Source organism: Callorhinus ursinus, unplaced genomic scaffold (genome assembly GCF_003265705.2).
Source record: "Callorhinus ursinus isolate GAN/ISIS: 27379988/994484 unplaced genomic scaffold, GSC_fseal_2.0 scaffold40, whole genome shotgun sequence".
Classification (NCBI taxonomy): domain Eukaryota; kingdom Metazoa; phylum Chordata; class Mammalia; order Carnivora; family Otariidae; genus Callorhinus; species Callorhinus ursinus.
In genome coordinates this window covers 4,178,622-4,194,708 of record NW_027397102.1, presented here as the reverse complement: position 1 = coordinate 4,194,708, position 16,087 = coordinate 4,178,622, and positions in this window count along the sequence as shown.

Genomic DNA, 16,087 nt, shown 5'->3' with positions numbered 1-16,087 from the left:
CCAGGCAAAATCAGACAAAGACACTAGAAAAAAAGAAAACTGCAGTCCAATACCTCTGATTAACATAAATGCAAAAATCCTCAAAAAATATTAGCAAGCCACAATCAACAATACATCAAAAAGATCACTCACCACAAGCAGGTGGGACTTATTCTGAGTTGCAAGAACAGTTCAATATTCACAAATCAGTCGATGTGATACCCATTAATAAAACAAAAAATAAAAAAATATATGATCATATCAATGAATGCATCTCCCCAAAATAAATTTGATGAAACTCAACATCCATTCATCATAAAAACCTTCAACAAAGTGAGTTTAGAGAAAACATATCTAAACATAATAAAAGCCATATATGAAAAACCCACATATAACATCATGCTTAATGTAAAAAATAGAAAGTTTTTCCTCTAAGATCAGCAACAAGACAAGGATATCCACCTTCACAACTCTTATTCAGCATAGTACTGGAAGTTCTAGCCACAGCAATCAGACAAGGAAAAGAAATAAAGGCATCCAAATTGGTAAGGAAGAAGTTAAAATGTCACTATTTGCAGATTGCATGATACTATACACAGGAAACCCTGACTCTACCAAGAAATAAACAAACCTCTCAAGTAATAAATTCAGTAAATTTGTAAGATACAAAATTAATATACAGAAATCTGCTACATTTATACCTAATAATGAAGTAGCAGAAAGAGAAATTAAGAAAATAATCCCATTTACATGAACATGGTGTAAATACCAGTAATGTAATTACTGGATCATAGTGTAGTTCTATTTTTAAGTTTTTGAGGAACCTCCATGCTGTCTTCCAGAGTGGCTGCACCAGTTTGAATTCCCACCAACAGTACAAGAGGGTTCATTTTTCTCTGCATCCTCACCAACACTTGTTTCTTGTGTTTTTTATTTTAGCCATTCTGACAAGTGTGAGGTCATGTCTCATAGTGGTTTTGATTTGCATTTTCCTGATGATGAGTGATATTGAGCATATTTTCATGTGTCTGTTGGCTATCTGTATGTCTTCTTTGGAAAATGTCTGTTCATGTATTCTGCTCATTTTTAATTGGATTATTTGTTTATATACACAATGGAATATTATTCAGCCATTAAAAAGAATGAAATCTTGCCTTTTGCAATGACACAGATGGAGGAAAAGAGTATAATCCTATGCAAAATAAATCAGAGAAAGACAAATACCATATGATTTCACTCACATGTGAATTTAAGAAACAAAACAAGCAAAGGGGGGAAAAGGAGAGACAGAGACAAATCAAGAAACAGACTCAACTATAGAGACCAAAATGATGGTTAGCAGTGCAGAGGTGGGTTAAGGGATGGGTGAAATAAGTGATGCAGATTAAGGAGTGAACTTGTGATGAGCACTGGGTGATGTACAGAATTGTATAATCACTCTATTGTACACCTGAAACTGATATAACATTGTCTGTTATCTATACTGGAATTAAAATATAAATAAAATAATTATAACAAAATATGAAAACTGTTACATATTTGAAAATGGCCAACACAAATCAGTTGCTCTTCATTTCAACTCCAGTACATCAGTACTTGCTCTACATCAAGTAACTTAAAAGAGTAGTTGGGGCAACTCTGCCATCTCTCATTGGGCTGGTGTGAGGGTTAAACAGAGCTTACTTCCAACTTCATTTTTGGCTCTAATAACTTGGTTTTGGTAACCTCTGCAGGTTCTGAAGCCACCATACCTCAGTTTGCCTGTTTGAGGAGAACTAAGAAAATGAAAATGCTACAGGCTTAGATCGTTGGGTTAGCTGACACATCCACTCCACCAACTAGCATTTGCTTCGGGGATTGTGAGTCTTCCCAAACCATTTGAAAGGGTCTCAAAAGTTTTATGGCACCATTAAGTCATCCTTCAAAACAAGAGGTGTCTCAGGAAACCAGAAGACATAGGCAGTTTTATATAAATTTAAACTGTGGGACCCCAGTAAGGAAGCAATAACTAATGGAAAAATCTTTCTGCTTTATTATGCTATATCATGACTACATTTGTACATACTCCATAGTATTGCTCAATTTCAGAATAGAACATAGCTTCCTTCTGTGGCCAATTTCAAGAAGCCCCTCAGATGGGCTGGCCTAGAGAAGCAGTCAATATCCTTGCAGACACTGATACTCATATATGCAGCTGATGTAGTACATTAGTATGTAATGAGAACTACTTTAACACATAAACCTAGCATCCCATATCTATACACTTGCACCTTTCCTCCAAACCCAAACCCAACATCAGACACAAATGGTCTTGCCAGAGATTAAATTTAGTATTGGGAACTTATGTAGATAATGATTAACAACACAAGATCTGAAGTCCACCTGCTTGAGTTCAAATTCTTCCCCTCACACTCCCTAGGTTTGTGACCTTTGGCAAGGTTTTCATTCTCATATAAAATGTGGGGATAAAATAATAGTACCTTTTTCAAAGCATTGTGAGGACTAAGTGAGATAAGCCATGTAAGGTTTGCCATAGTTTCTGACATATGGTACTCAGTTCATTTAGAGGTCTACTTTTCCTTGATTTGATCTCCTGTCATAAAAACCTAGTGAAAAAAATGGATGAAGTGCTCATTCCTTCACTGTGAACAAAATGTCCCACAGCATAAGAACTTCTCAATCAGGAAACTAAGATTCTCTTGTCCAAAGTAATTATCCCAGCTTGCTAGATAGTGGACACAGGACTACACCATCTCTCTGCCACCATTGTCAAATCATGTCCCTGGATTGCAACTAACAATCATTTTCTTTGTATATCCTTATCTATGCCTTCATGGACTTGGACATCTCTGAAAACTTCACTCAGTGCTTTGGCATTTTAAAACACATACCCTCCAACAGAGTTAAAGTGGCAGAGGAGGGACACTAAGCTGACCTCATCCCTCAAACACAGCTAGATAAATGTCAAATCATTCTGAACACCCAAGAAATTGACCTGAGGACTGAGAGAACAAACTGCACATCTATAGAAAGAAAAATGGCCACATCAGGAAGGTAGGAGCTGTGGAGAGTTGATTTGTGGTAGAAAATAATTGTGGGTCCTGTGGAAGGAGGGAGCCCTGATTGCTCCCTCCCTCCACAGGAATGAAAGAGAGACAGAGAAAGAGTGAAAACAGCATGCAGGAGATTGCACAATAAAAACCTTTGCCAAAACAATTGACTGGACAAAGGAGAGGGGCTGACTACCACAAGTTTTTATAAGCAGTGGAGTTCAACATCTGAAGTTTTAGAAGTCCATGCCATTGCCAGGGTCAAGCCTGGAAGGTTTAGCTGTGTTCCTGTGGGGAAGGAGGGCTGAGGCCTGGAAGTGGACAGCATGGTCTGAGGATCCCATGGGTTACACAGGGAGAAAGAGTTCCCCTTCTTGGAGTGCATTTGGGAGAGGTGACATGGCCTCTCCAGGGACAAAAAAACTGGTGGGTGCCAATGAGCTGCCCTGTTTATTAGCGTAGGAACACAGACACCTGCTGAAGGCAGCAAGTCTTGGTGCTTTTTGCTGTGCTTTACCATAAACTCCAAACCACTGTGCAGTCATGCAACTGCTTTTCTGGGACAAACCAGCAACAGTCACAGCACAGTGAGACCCTCCTCCAGAGGATCAGTGTGGGTCCATGCCACACCAGGTCCCTAAAATTTGGAATTCTGAAACCTGGTCACATACCTGAGATAAAACACAGGATACTGTGCCACCTGGCAGACAGACAGGTCAGACACAGACATGGTGAAGGCAGGGATCTAATAGAAGCTGAGGATACAAGGGGGGAGATTGTTTGCTCTTCTGTGAGGGCTTCCTGAAGAGTAACATGGATGAACTCCCTGCTCCAATGACAAGAGAGGGCATTCCATTTCCCTCCCACCCATCAGCACTGACCTACTTAGTGAGCAACACAGTATTCCCAGTGGAGGCTAGAGCTGCTTACACCACCCTGCCCCCTTGTACCCTGCAGGTACACCTTTTATAGGGCAAGCCTACCTGAGAAGCAGTGCAGCAAGACCCCAGAAGACCAGCACAAACTCCTTGCACACACCAAGTCTACTGATCGTAGAATGGTGCAAACTTCAGCTCTAAGGGAAATAGGATCTAGTTTCTTTCAACAAGCAGACCAAACACACCTAGTTAAAACTTGCCACACAGTGGGCAAAGTCCAAACACTTCCCACTACAGGCCAGAAGAAACTGCAGAGGACTGACCTGAAGGAGGGAACAGCCAAAACACAACAGAAGAGTGCACACTCTGAAATACTTCCTGGAAACATCAGGCTGAAGAGAATATAGAACCTCTTCTTAATAGAGCCATTACTCTCAGGAGCAGGAATATAACAGGGTTTCCTAACACACACACACACACACACACACACACACACACACACACACACCCAAAAAAAACAAACAAACAAACAAAAAACAGTGACCTAGACAAAATGACAAGATAGAGGAATTCACCCAAAAAGAAAGAACAGGAAAAAGTCAAGATCAGGGATATAATTAAAACAGATATAAGTAAGGTGCTTCAACCAGAATTTAAAACAACAATCATCAGGATACTAGCTGGGCTTCAGACTATCATAGAAGACACTAAAGAAACCCTTACTGCAAAGATAAAAGAGTTAAAACTACTCAGACTGAAATAAAAAATGCTATAACCAAGATGGAAAACCAGATGGATGCAGTGACAACGAGGATGGACAAATAAGGAGAATGAATCAGTGATATAGAGGATAAAATTATGGAAAATATTGAAGTTGAAAAGAAGAAGGAAAGAAAAGTATTGGATCATGAATGTAGATTTAAGGAACTAGGTGACTCCCTAAAGCATAATAACATTTGTATCATAGGAGTCCCAGAAGATGAAGGGAGGGGAAAAAAGGCCAAAAGGTTTACTTGAGCAAATTATAGCTGAAAACTTCCTTAATCTGGGGAAGGAAAGAGACACAAAATCCAAGAAGCACAGAGAACTCCCATCAAATTCAACAAAAGCCAGCCAACAACAAAACATATCATAGTCAAAATCGCAAAATACACAGACAAGGAAAGAATCCTGAAAGCAACAGGAAAAAAGTCCTTAACCTATAAGGGAAGACAAATAAGATTTGTAGCAGATCTATAAACAGAAACATGGCAAGCCAAAAGTAAGTGGCATGATATATTCAAAATACTGAATGAGAAAAATATGCAGCCAAGAATACTTTATCCAGCAAGGCAATCATTCAGAACAGAAGGGGAGAGAGTTGCCCAGAAAAACAAAACCTACAGGGGTTCATAAGAACTAAGCCGGTCCTGCATGAAATATTGAAGGGGACTCTTTGAGTGGGAAAAAAAGACCAAAAGCAAAGATTAGAAAGGAAAAGAGAATATCACCAGAAACACCAACATTACAGATAACACAGTAGAACTAAATTCATATCTATCCCTAGTCACTCTGAACTTAAATGAACTCTAAATGCTCCAATCAAAACACATAGGGTATAAGAATGGAAAAAAAAAGACCCATTGATATTCTGCGTACAAAAGACTCATTTTAGACCTAAGTACACATGCGGATTGAAAGTGAGAGGATGGAGAACCATCTATCATGTTAATGGACAAAAAAAAAAAAAAAAGAAAGCCAGAGTAGCCATACTTATATCAAACTAACTAGATTTTTTTAATTTAAATATAATTTAGGTACTATATACTGTACTATTAGTTTCAGGGGTAGAATTTAGTGATTCATCAGTTGTATATAACATACAGTGCCTCATTACATCAAGTGCCCTCCTTAATGCTCATCACCCAATTACCGTATCCTCCCATCCACCACCCCTCCAGCAACCCTCAATTTGTTTCCTACAGTTAAGAGTCTGTTATGATTTGGCTCCCTCTCTGTTTTTATCTTATTTTATTTTTCCTTCCCTTCCTCTATGTTCATCTGTTTTGTTTCTTAAATTCCACATATGAGTAGAATCATATGGTATTAGACAAATTAGATTTTAAACCAAAGACTGTAACAAGAGGTGAAGAAGGACACTATATCATAATTAAGTGGTCTATCCATCAAGAAGACCTAACAATTATAAATAGTTATGCCCCCAGTTTGGGAGCACCCAAATACATAAATCAATTAATAACAAACATAAGAAACTCATTGATAATAATACAATAATAGTAAGGGACTTAACACCCCACTTACAGCAATAGACAGATCATCTAAGCAGAAGATCAAGAAGAAAATAATGGCTTTGAATGACACACTGGACCAGATGGACTTCACAGATATATTCAGAACATTTCACCCTAAAGCAGCAGAATACACATCCTTTTTGAGTGCACATGGTACATTCCCCAAAATATGTCACATACAGAGTCAAAAACAATCCTCACCAATTACAAAAAGATTGAGATCATACAATGCATAAGTTCAGACAACACTACGAAAATTGAGGTTAAGCACAATAAAAAATTTGGAAAGACCACAAATACATGGAGGTTAAAGAACATCCTACTACAGGATGAATGGGTTAACCAGGAAATTAAAGAAAAAATTTTTTAAAAAATACACAGAAGCAAATGAAAATGAATATATGACTGTCCAAAAACTTTGGGATGCAGCAAAGGTGGTACTAAGAAGGAAATACATTGCAATACAGGACTACTTCAAGAAGCAAGAAAAGTCTCAAATACACAACCTAACCTTACACTTAAAGGAGCTAGAAAGGAAACAGCAAATAAAGTGTAAAGCCAGGAGAAAGAGGGAAATAATAAAGATTAGAGCAGAAATAAACAATATAGAAACAAACAAAAAAACTAGAACACATCAACAAAACTAAGAGCTGGATCTTTAAAAGAATCAATAAAATTGATAAACCCCTAGCCAGTCTTATCCAAAAGAAAAGAAAGAGGATCCAGATAAATAAAATCATGAAGGAAAAGGGAAATATCAGAAACAACACCACAAAAATATAAATAATTATGAGAATATTATAAAAAATAATATGCCAACAAACTGGGCAATCTGAAAGAAATGGATAAACTCCTAGACATACAAACTACCAAAACTGAAACAGGAAGGAACAGAAAATTTGAACAGACTCATAATCAGCAAAGAAATTGAATCAGTAATGAAATGTCCCAACAAACAAAAGTCCAGGACCAGATGGCTTCCCACGGGAATTCTACCAAACATTTAAAGAGTTAATTCCTATTCTTCTCAAACTGTTCCAAAAAATAGAATGGATAGAAACCCTCCAAAGTCCAATGATGCCATCATTACCTTGATTCCAAAACCAGACAAAGACCCCACCAAAAAGAAGAATTGCAGACCAATATCCCTGATTGATCATGGATGCAAAAATTCTCAACAAAATATTAGCAAATTGAGTCAGACAGTACATTAAAAGAAGTACTCATCACCATCAAGTGGGATTTCTTCCTGGGCTGCGGGGGTGGTTCCAGATGCACAAATCAATCAATGTAATACACCACACTAATAAAAGAAAAGTTAAGATCCATATGATCCTCTAAATAGATGCAGAAAAAGCATTTGACAAAATGCAGCATCCATTCTTGATAAAAAAAACCTTCAAGAAAGTGGGGATAGAAGGAATATACCACAACATCATAAAGGCCATATATCAAAGACCCACAGCTAATACCATCCTCAGTGGGGAAAAATTGAGGTCTTTTCCTCTGCAGTCAGGAAAAAGACAGGGATGTCCACTCTTACCATTGTTATTTAACATAGTACTAGAAGACTTAGCCTCAGAAATCAGACAACAAAAAGAAATAAAAGGTATCCAAGTCAGCAAGGAAGAAATCAAACTTACACTATTTGCAGATGACATGATACTTCATATAGAAAACCCAAAAGACTCCACCAAAAAATTGCTAGAATACATGAATTTAGCAAGGTTGCAGGATATAAAATCAATGTACAAAAATCTGTTGCATTTCTATATACCAAAAATGAAGTAACAGAAAAAGGAATCCATTGCATTTACAATTGCACCCAAACCACTAAGATACCTAGGATTAAACCTAACCAAAGAGGTAAAATCCGTACTCTGAAAACTGTAGAACACTTATGAAAGAAATTGAAGAGAACACAAAGAAATGGAAAAACATTCCATGCTCATGGATTGAAAGAGAACCAAAGCAATTCATGAAAAAGAAAAGCAAAAGTGGAAGCACCACGATTCCAGATTTCAGCCATATTAAAAAGCTGTAGTCATCAAATAGTATGGTACTGGCACAAAAACAAACACATAGATCAATGGAACAGAATAGAAAACTCAGAAATGGACCCACAACTATATGCTCAAGTAATATTTGGCAAAGCAGGAAAGAATATCCAATGGGAAAAAGAGTCTCTTCAAAAAATGATGCTGGGAAAGCTGGACAGCAACATGCAGAAGAATGAAACTGGACCACTTTCTTACACCATACACAAAAATAAATTCAAAATGGACGAAAGGCCTAAATGTGAGACAGGAAATCATCCAATTCCTAAAGGGAACACAGACAGCAACCTCTTTGACATGGGCTGTAGCAAATTCTTACTATACACATCTCAGGAGGCAAGGGAAACAAAAGCAAGGATAGACTATTGGGACTTCATCAAGATAAAAAGGTTCTGCACAGTGAGGGAAACAATCAACAAAACTAAAAGGCAGCTTATAGAATGGGAGAAGGTATTTGCAAATGACATATCTGATAAAGGGTCAGTATCCCATATCTATAAAACTTTATTAAACTCAACATCCAAAAAACAAATAATCTAGTTTAAAAATGGGCAGAAGACATGGACAGTTTTCCAAAGACATCCAGACGGCTAACAGACATGTGAAAAGATGCTCAACATCACTCATCATTGGAGAAATACAAATAAAAACTACAATGAGTTACCTCCTCACACCTGTCAGAATGGCTAAAATTAACAACTCAGGAAACAACAGATGTTGGCAAGGATGTGGAGAAAGGGGAACCCTCTTAGATTGTTGGTGGGGATGCAAACTGGTGCAGCCACTCTGGAAAATATTATGGAGGTTCCTGAAAAAAGTTAAAAATTGAACTATTCTATGACCCAGCAATTGCACTACAATAGCTAAACTATTGAAAGAGCCCAAATATCCATCAACTGATGAATGGATAAGGGAAAGGTGGTATATATGTGTGTGGGGGGGGTGTGGGTGTGTGTGGGGGGGGGGGGTTACTCAGCCATCAAGAATGAAATCTTGCCATTTACAACAATGTGGATGGAGCTAGTACGTATTATGCTAAGTGAAATAAGTCTGTCAAAGAAAGACAAATACCATATGATTTCATTCATATGTGGAATTTAAGAAACAAAACAGATGAACATACAGGAAGGAAAAAATGAGAAGGGGAAGCAAACCATAAGAAACTCTTAACTATAGAGAACAAACAGGGTTGATGGAGGGATGTGGATGGGGAATGGGATAAATGGGTGAAGGGTATTAAGGAGGACACATGTTATGATGAGCACTGGGTGTTATATATAAGTAATGAATCACTAAATTCTACTCCTGAAACCAATATTACACTATATGTTAACTAACTAGAATCTAAATAAAAATTTGAAATAAGAAAAAAATAAAAATAAATAAAACATATACACTCCAATGTTATGCCTGTTTGTTTCTGTAATACTGAACACCATCACTGGGATCCCTCATTGGTAAGACTCATATCTCCAGTTCCCAAGCACTAGGAATCAGTATTGAAGATCTGTTGAAATTCTACAGTTTTACTTTATGCTGCCCCCTCCATTTCCCCCTTTGCACAGGATTTTGGCCTGAAATATATGTGGAATACTTGGACTGTGACTTTTACATTCAACTAATGCTACTCTATTGCCTGTACAGCCTAAATTGGAACAAGTATAGGGAAAGCCATCCAGTATCTCCCTGTTCTGGGCTGCTCTACAAGTATGCACTATTCAGTGATGCTTTCAGTGAGTGGGAATGTGATTTTAATTGCACTATCCTGCTGAGTCCCTGAGTAAAGATTTTTGCCAAAAGGGTTTGATTCTTTTCCAAAGCCAAAGCATGAGCATTTTGAAAGCTTTCTAAGTACAGCTTTCAGGAAGCAACATTCTGGAAAAAAATTTGAGTACAGACTCTTGGGAGGTTGGGTAGTAGGAACCCCTTTTATACCCCCCACAAACTCCAGGTACTTCATGCTACCTGTGCTTTTCCTATTTATCAAAAATATTGCTTTACTGGGACCCTTATTCATAGTTGATTTTATAGATCTAGGTGTCCTCTACTTTCGGCACTTCCTATTCCTAGAAGGAATCTTTCTCTGTCCAAATAAATAGGATCCAATGAACATGGGCACCTTTGTGCTCTGTTTCTATCATTTTGGAGATATCAGGCCTGCCTGCTGATTCTAGAGTAGAATAATAGTATGTATTCAAATGGGGAGAATCAGCATCTGCAGCCCCAAAGCACCATAGCAGTTTTCCATTCTTGTAACCTTCACAGAGCTCCAGTCCTGGCCCAATGGAGACAGAAAGAGTATGAGATGCGCAAAGTTCAGAAAACTGTACCCTTAAGCTTGGTAGAAAAATGTCACCACCACTACCACCACTGCGGGATGTCTTTCACAGACACTTGTCTAAACTGATGACCAACTGCTCCAAGTTCCTTTGTCAAGCTTCCCTGAAAACTCCTGCTGGCTTGGATCACAGACTTGCCCACAGACTGACTCTTACACTTTCCACACTCCAAATTTGTTATCTCTTTTTCTTGACCTGGTAGCTGAGCCTGGCAAACCCTCAACTCTATTTTGGCTCCATATCCTGAGTTTCAATATCCTGTCCATGCTTTCCCAGGACTTCACCTATTTTTTACTTTAACACTCCCAACTCTGCAGCTGGTAAAAACTTTAGCTCACTATGTATCTGAGATATAACAGGATAAAAATAAATCCCTGCAAGATTTAGGAAATCACCTGGAAGTAGAGGCAGTGACTAAAGGACCTTTTATAGACCCCTCTAGATCTGATAGTATTTTAATGTGTGTGAGTGTGTGTATTCAAAGTATATCTGCAATAAGTCCAAAAGATTGCAAATGTCTCATTTGTTGTCATAACTCCTTTATCATACCCACTGCAGTCCATTATGGATTTATAAAATGTTTTGTCTATTCTTAATTATAAAATCTATAAAGGCAAGAATCATGGTAGCCCACATTTATCTGACTATTATTTAGTATTGGAGTAATTACTGCACATTTCTCAACTTCATACAGTATCTCTCTATGGTAATTAACACAGATAATCACACCCTTCTTCTGGAGTTTTTTATTTTCATTTCCATGGCATCATTCCTCATGGTTCTCCACCTTACACTCACAGACCTAATGGTTTTTCTTTTGATGAACATACCTTAAATATTGCTGTTCTTGAGAATTTTGTCCTTGGCCCTCATTTTTATACTCTGCTCTTGCTCTAGGTGATCTCATTTATTCTGTGGCTTTAACTACCACCAACATAAAACTGAGTCTTATATCCAGCCAAGAGCTCATTCCTGAACTCCTTACACATCAAACCAATATCTACTGGACATCTCCAATTGTTTGTCCCACAAAGATATCCATGTCAAGTCAACAAGTCCAAAGTTGAATTCATCATCTCCCATCCCCACCCCAAATTAACCCTCTTTTAGGCTTTTTTATATCAGATAGTACCAACCATCCATAAACTCAAGTCAAAAATCAGTATATAGTTTTTTATTCTTTCTGATCATTCAATAAGTTCTTTTGTTTGTTTACTTTTAGTTTAGTGTAGGTTTTTAAAGTTTTTTGAGCTAAATGGCATACAATAAACTGCACATTTATAAAGTGTATTAGATACATTTTGACATATAAAAATCTATGATGCCATTACCATAATCAAAATAATAAACATATCCATTACCCCCAAAAGTTTCCTCATGCACTTTGCAATTCTTTCCTCCCATCCCTCTTCACATTGCTCACATCCCCACAACTAATTTTTTTCTGTCACTATATATTAGTGTATGAGCTGTACTGAGGCCCCCCTCTACCAAATTCATATGTTGAAATCCTAACCCCCAGTACCTCAAAATGTGAAACTATTTGGAGATAGGGTCTTCATAGATGTAATTGATTTAAGATTAGGGTGGGTCTTAATCCAACACAAATGGTGTTCTCATGAAAAGGAGAAATTTGGACATAAACACACATACAGGAAGAATGCCATGTGAATATTAAGGCAAAGAACAGTGTGATGCTTCAAAATGCCAAGGAGTGCCAAAGATTGCCAGCAAACCAACTAAGGAAAGGGTAAAAAATAAATGTTTCTGCATAGCTCTCAGAAATAACTAATCTTGCCAACACATTGATCTTGAATTTCTAGCTTCCAGAAATGTGAGACAATAAATTTCTGTTGTTTAAACATTCAGTTTATGGTACTTTGTTATGGCAGTCCTAAGATTTACTAGAATTTATGTGAATGAAATCATACTCTGTGCACTATTTTTATAAGTTTTTATTGTCTTTTTTGTAGTTTCTTTCAAAGCATAATTATGTTATATACATTTATATTAAATCAACAGTCGATTCTGTTTTATTGCTGGGTAGTATTTCATTGCATGCATATACCACAGTTTGGTTGTCCACTCACCTGATGGTGGACTTTTGTGTTCTGTCCAGTTTGGGATTATTAAAAATAAAGATGCCACAAGCATTCATGTACAAGTCTAACAAAATAGGTTTCATTCCTTGAGTAAATACCAAGAGAGAGTAGAATGCCTGGATCATACATTATGTATATGTTTAACTTTTGAAGAAAGTGCCAAATTATTTTCCAAAGTATTTTGCAAAGTACCATTTTACATTCTCACCATCAGTATATGAGAATTTCAGTTCCTCCAAATCATTGCCAATACTTAGTATGGTAAGGCTTTTTAATTTTAGCTATTCTAATAGGTGTGTAGTGATATTTTATTATAACTGTGAATAAAGAGAATTTTACTTCTTCCTTTCAATGTGGGCACTTTTTATCTCTTTATCTTGCCTTACTGTACTAACTATAAAATCCAGTACACAGCATGGAGGTCATTAGGAGAAGGAAGGGAAAAATGAGGGGGGTTGGAAATCAGAGGGAGAGATGAACCATGAGAGACTATGGACTCTGAGAAACAAACAGGGTTTTAGAGTGGAGGGGGGAGGGGGAGGGGGGATTGGTTAGCCTGGTGATGGGTATTAAGGGCACGTACTGCATGGAGCACTGGGTGTTCTACTAAAACAATGGATCGTGGATCACCATATCAAAAACTAATGATGTATTGTATGGTGACTAACACACATAATAAAATTTAAAAAATCCAATACAATTTTTAATAGAAGTGGTAAGTGTATACATCCTTGTCTTACTCCTGATCTTGGAGGGGAAAGTATTCAATTTTTCCCCATTAAATATTATGGTAGCTATAGGTTTTTTATAGATCCCTTTTGTTGTTTTGTTGATTTTAGACATGTAGGTAAATCCTGTTCATGTTACTCCATCTTGGCCAGAGATTGAAGTCTATTTCCTGCCACCATAATTTCTTAGTTGGGCTTATAGAACAGTCTTCTGACAGGTTTCCATGCCTCCAGTCTTTCCCTCTTCTAATTCAATCTTTATACCAGAATGAATTCTTAAATATGTAAATCTAATAATGGTATGTCCCTGATTAAATCCTTTAATTCTCTTCTCCCCATGGTCTCCCCACCATGGCCCACATCTCTTTAACATGGTATCCAAATCCTTTCCCAACTAAACTCCCTGCTTCATTTTTCAGCCTTCCTTTTATTCTCCCCCCAACTACAACACTGTATGTTCCCAAAACCCCAAACTACAGTTTATTACCCACAAAACCACATAATTTTTCCAAACTGTGTGCCTTTGCTTATACTGCTCCTTCTGCCTTCTTTGCCTATTTAAAATCTACTCAAGGTTCAACTTGAATAGCAACTGCTCTATAACATTAATTGAATTAAGTATGCACTCAAATTAATATTCATATCAAAAATATTCGTCTATGTACAACCTATAATCAAATCATAAACCTATCAGGGGTACACATTACACATTTTAGGAGCCACAGAGCCATATAACTCTGCAATTCTATCACTTTCTCAAGGTCTCATAACTAGTGACAGAACTAGTACTGTAACCCAGGTCTTCCAAACTCCTGTATTGAATGTATTCTAATAGACTGGGTTTTATCTACATGGATACCAATCCAAAAGACAAATAGAAGGATAGAAGTAGATCAAGAAATCAGATGGAGATAATAGTAAAGCCTAGCTTACTGCAAAGCAGTGAAGGTCAACACGAATATATGTGAGATACAGAAAATAGGGTGGAGCACATTGGCTGAGAAAAGAGATTCATGTTCCTTTCAGAGGTTCTAATGCCTGATGACTCAGAAACCCACAGCAGCTTTCATATCCAGCTTCAGGGAATTTTCCCTCTGTAGTTCATCCCTGGGTCTTGTCACATAGTATAGCTTATACCCAGCCATTTAGCCTAAGACTCTTGTCTACTTGCTACACCCTATGCACAAGATTGCTCATCAGGCAAAGAATCCCCAAGGCTGAATTTCTCAGTTATCTATTTCTCTTAGGAAATTTAAAGGACTATATTTTAAAAAAAGATAGAAAATATAGATGGTGGGAAACACCTTAATTATACTGAGTACAAATCTGGGAGTCAAAGTTTCTGGATCCTCATTTTCTCCCACTGATTCAGATTTAGAAAAACAAGTGTTTCAAGAAGTTTCCAGAATAAACATTTACCCTGGTCCAATTCAGAGCTAAACTCACCATTAAGGCCGATTTTTATTTGCAAAGGAGTGACTATGTTGGCATTCGTGTAGAATAGACACCCCTTAATGAATTATTTCAATGGATCAGCCCAGCAGAAACACTGGTTTTGGACCAATTCCTTTCCAAAAACTACCTTGTAGAATTCCTTCCCCTGAGATAAGTTACTGCATATTTATGATGTAGGTTTAATGAGTACTGCTGATTCCAACAGAGCTGTGATGATCCAAGTAGAATGACAGCCATCTGAATTATGGAGTAGTAGACTGGACTCTGCTGAGAAAATTACACTACAGAAGCCATAAATCCCCCATAAAGATTTTGCTTTGTCTTAGTTATCAGGGAAAGGAGAAGAGAAATTTATTTATTTATTCTGATTTATCCAAAGAACTTCAGAAAAATCAAGGTTGATCCTTGACTGACCTGCTGACTCACATTATACATCCCCCCACCACAACTCATACACTCCCACATTTTCCCCTAATATTAACACTTACTTCTTTAAATTTCATTGCAGTATTGTTAACATACAGTGTAATATTAGTTTCGGGTGTGCAATATAGTGATTCAACAATTCTATACATTACTCAGTGCTCATCATGATAAGTGTTCTCTTTAATCACCATCACCTATTCCGCTCTTCCTCCACCCACCTCCCCTCTGGTAACCAACAGTTTGTTCTCTATAGTTAAGAGTCTGATTCTTGGTTTGTCTCTCTTTTTCTTTTCTTTTCTCATTTGTTTTTTTCTTAAATTCCACATATGAGTGAGATCATATGATATTTGTCTTTCTTTGACTGACTTATTTCACTTAGCATTATACTCTTTAGCTCCATCCATGTTGTCACAAATGGCAAGAACTCATTCTTTTTATGGCTGAGTAATATTCGACTATATATATACCATATCTTTTTTCCATTCATTGATCAGTGAAAAATTGAGCTGCTTCCATAATTTGGCTACTGTAAATAACGAAATAAACATAGGGATTCATTTATCCCTTTGAATTAGTGTTTTTGTATTCTTTGGGTAAATACCCTGTAATATGATTACTGGATCATAGGGTAGTTCTATTTTTAACTTTTTAAGGAACCCCTATATTGTTTTCCACAGTGGCTGCACCAGGTTTGCATTTCCACCAATGATGCAAAAGGGTTCCTCCACATCCTTGACAACACTTGCTTCTTGTGCTTTTTATTTTAGCCAGTCAACAGGAGT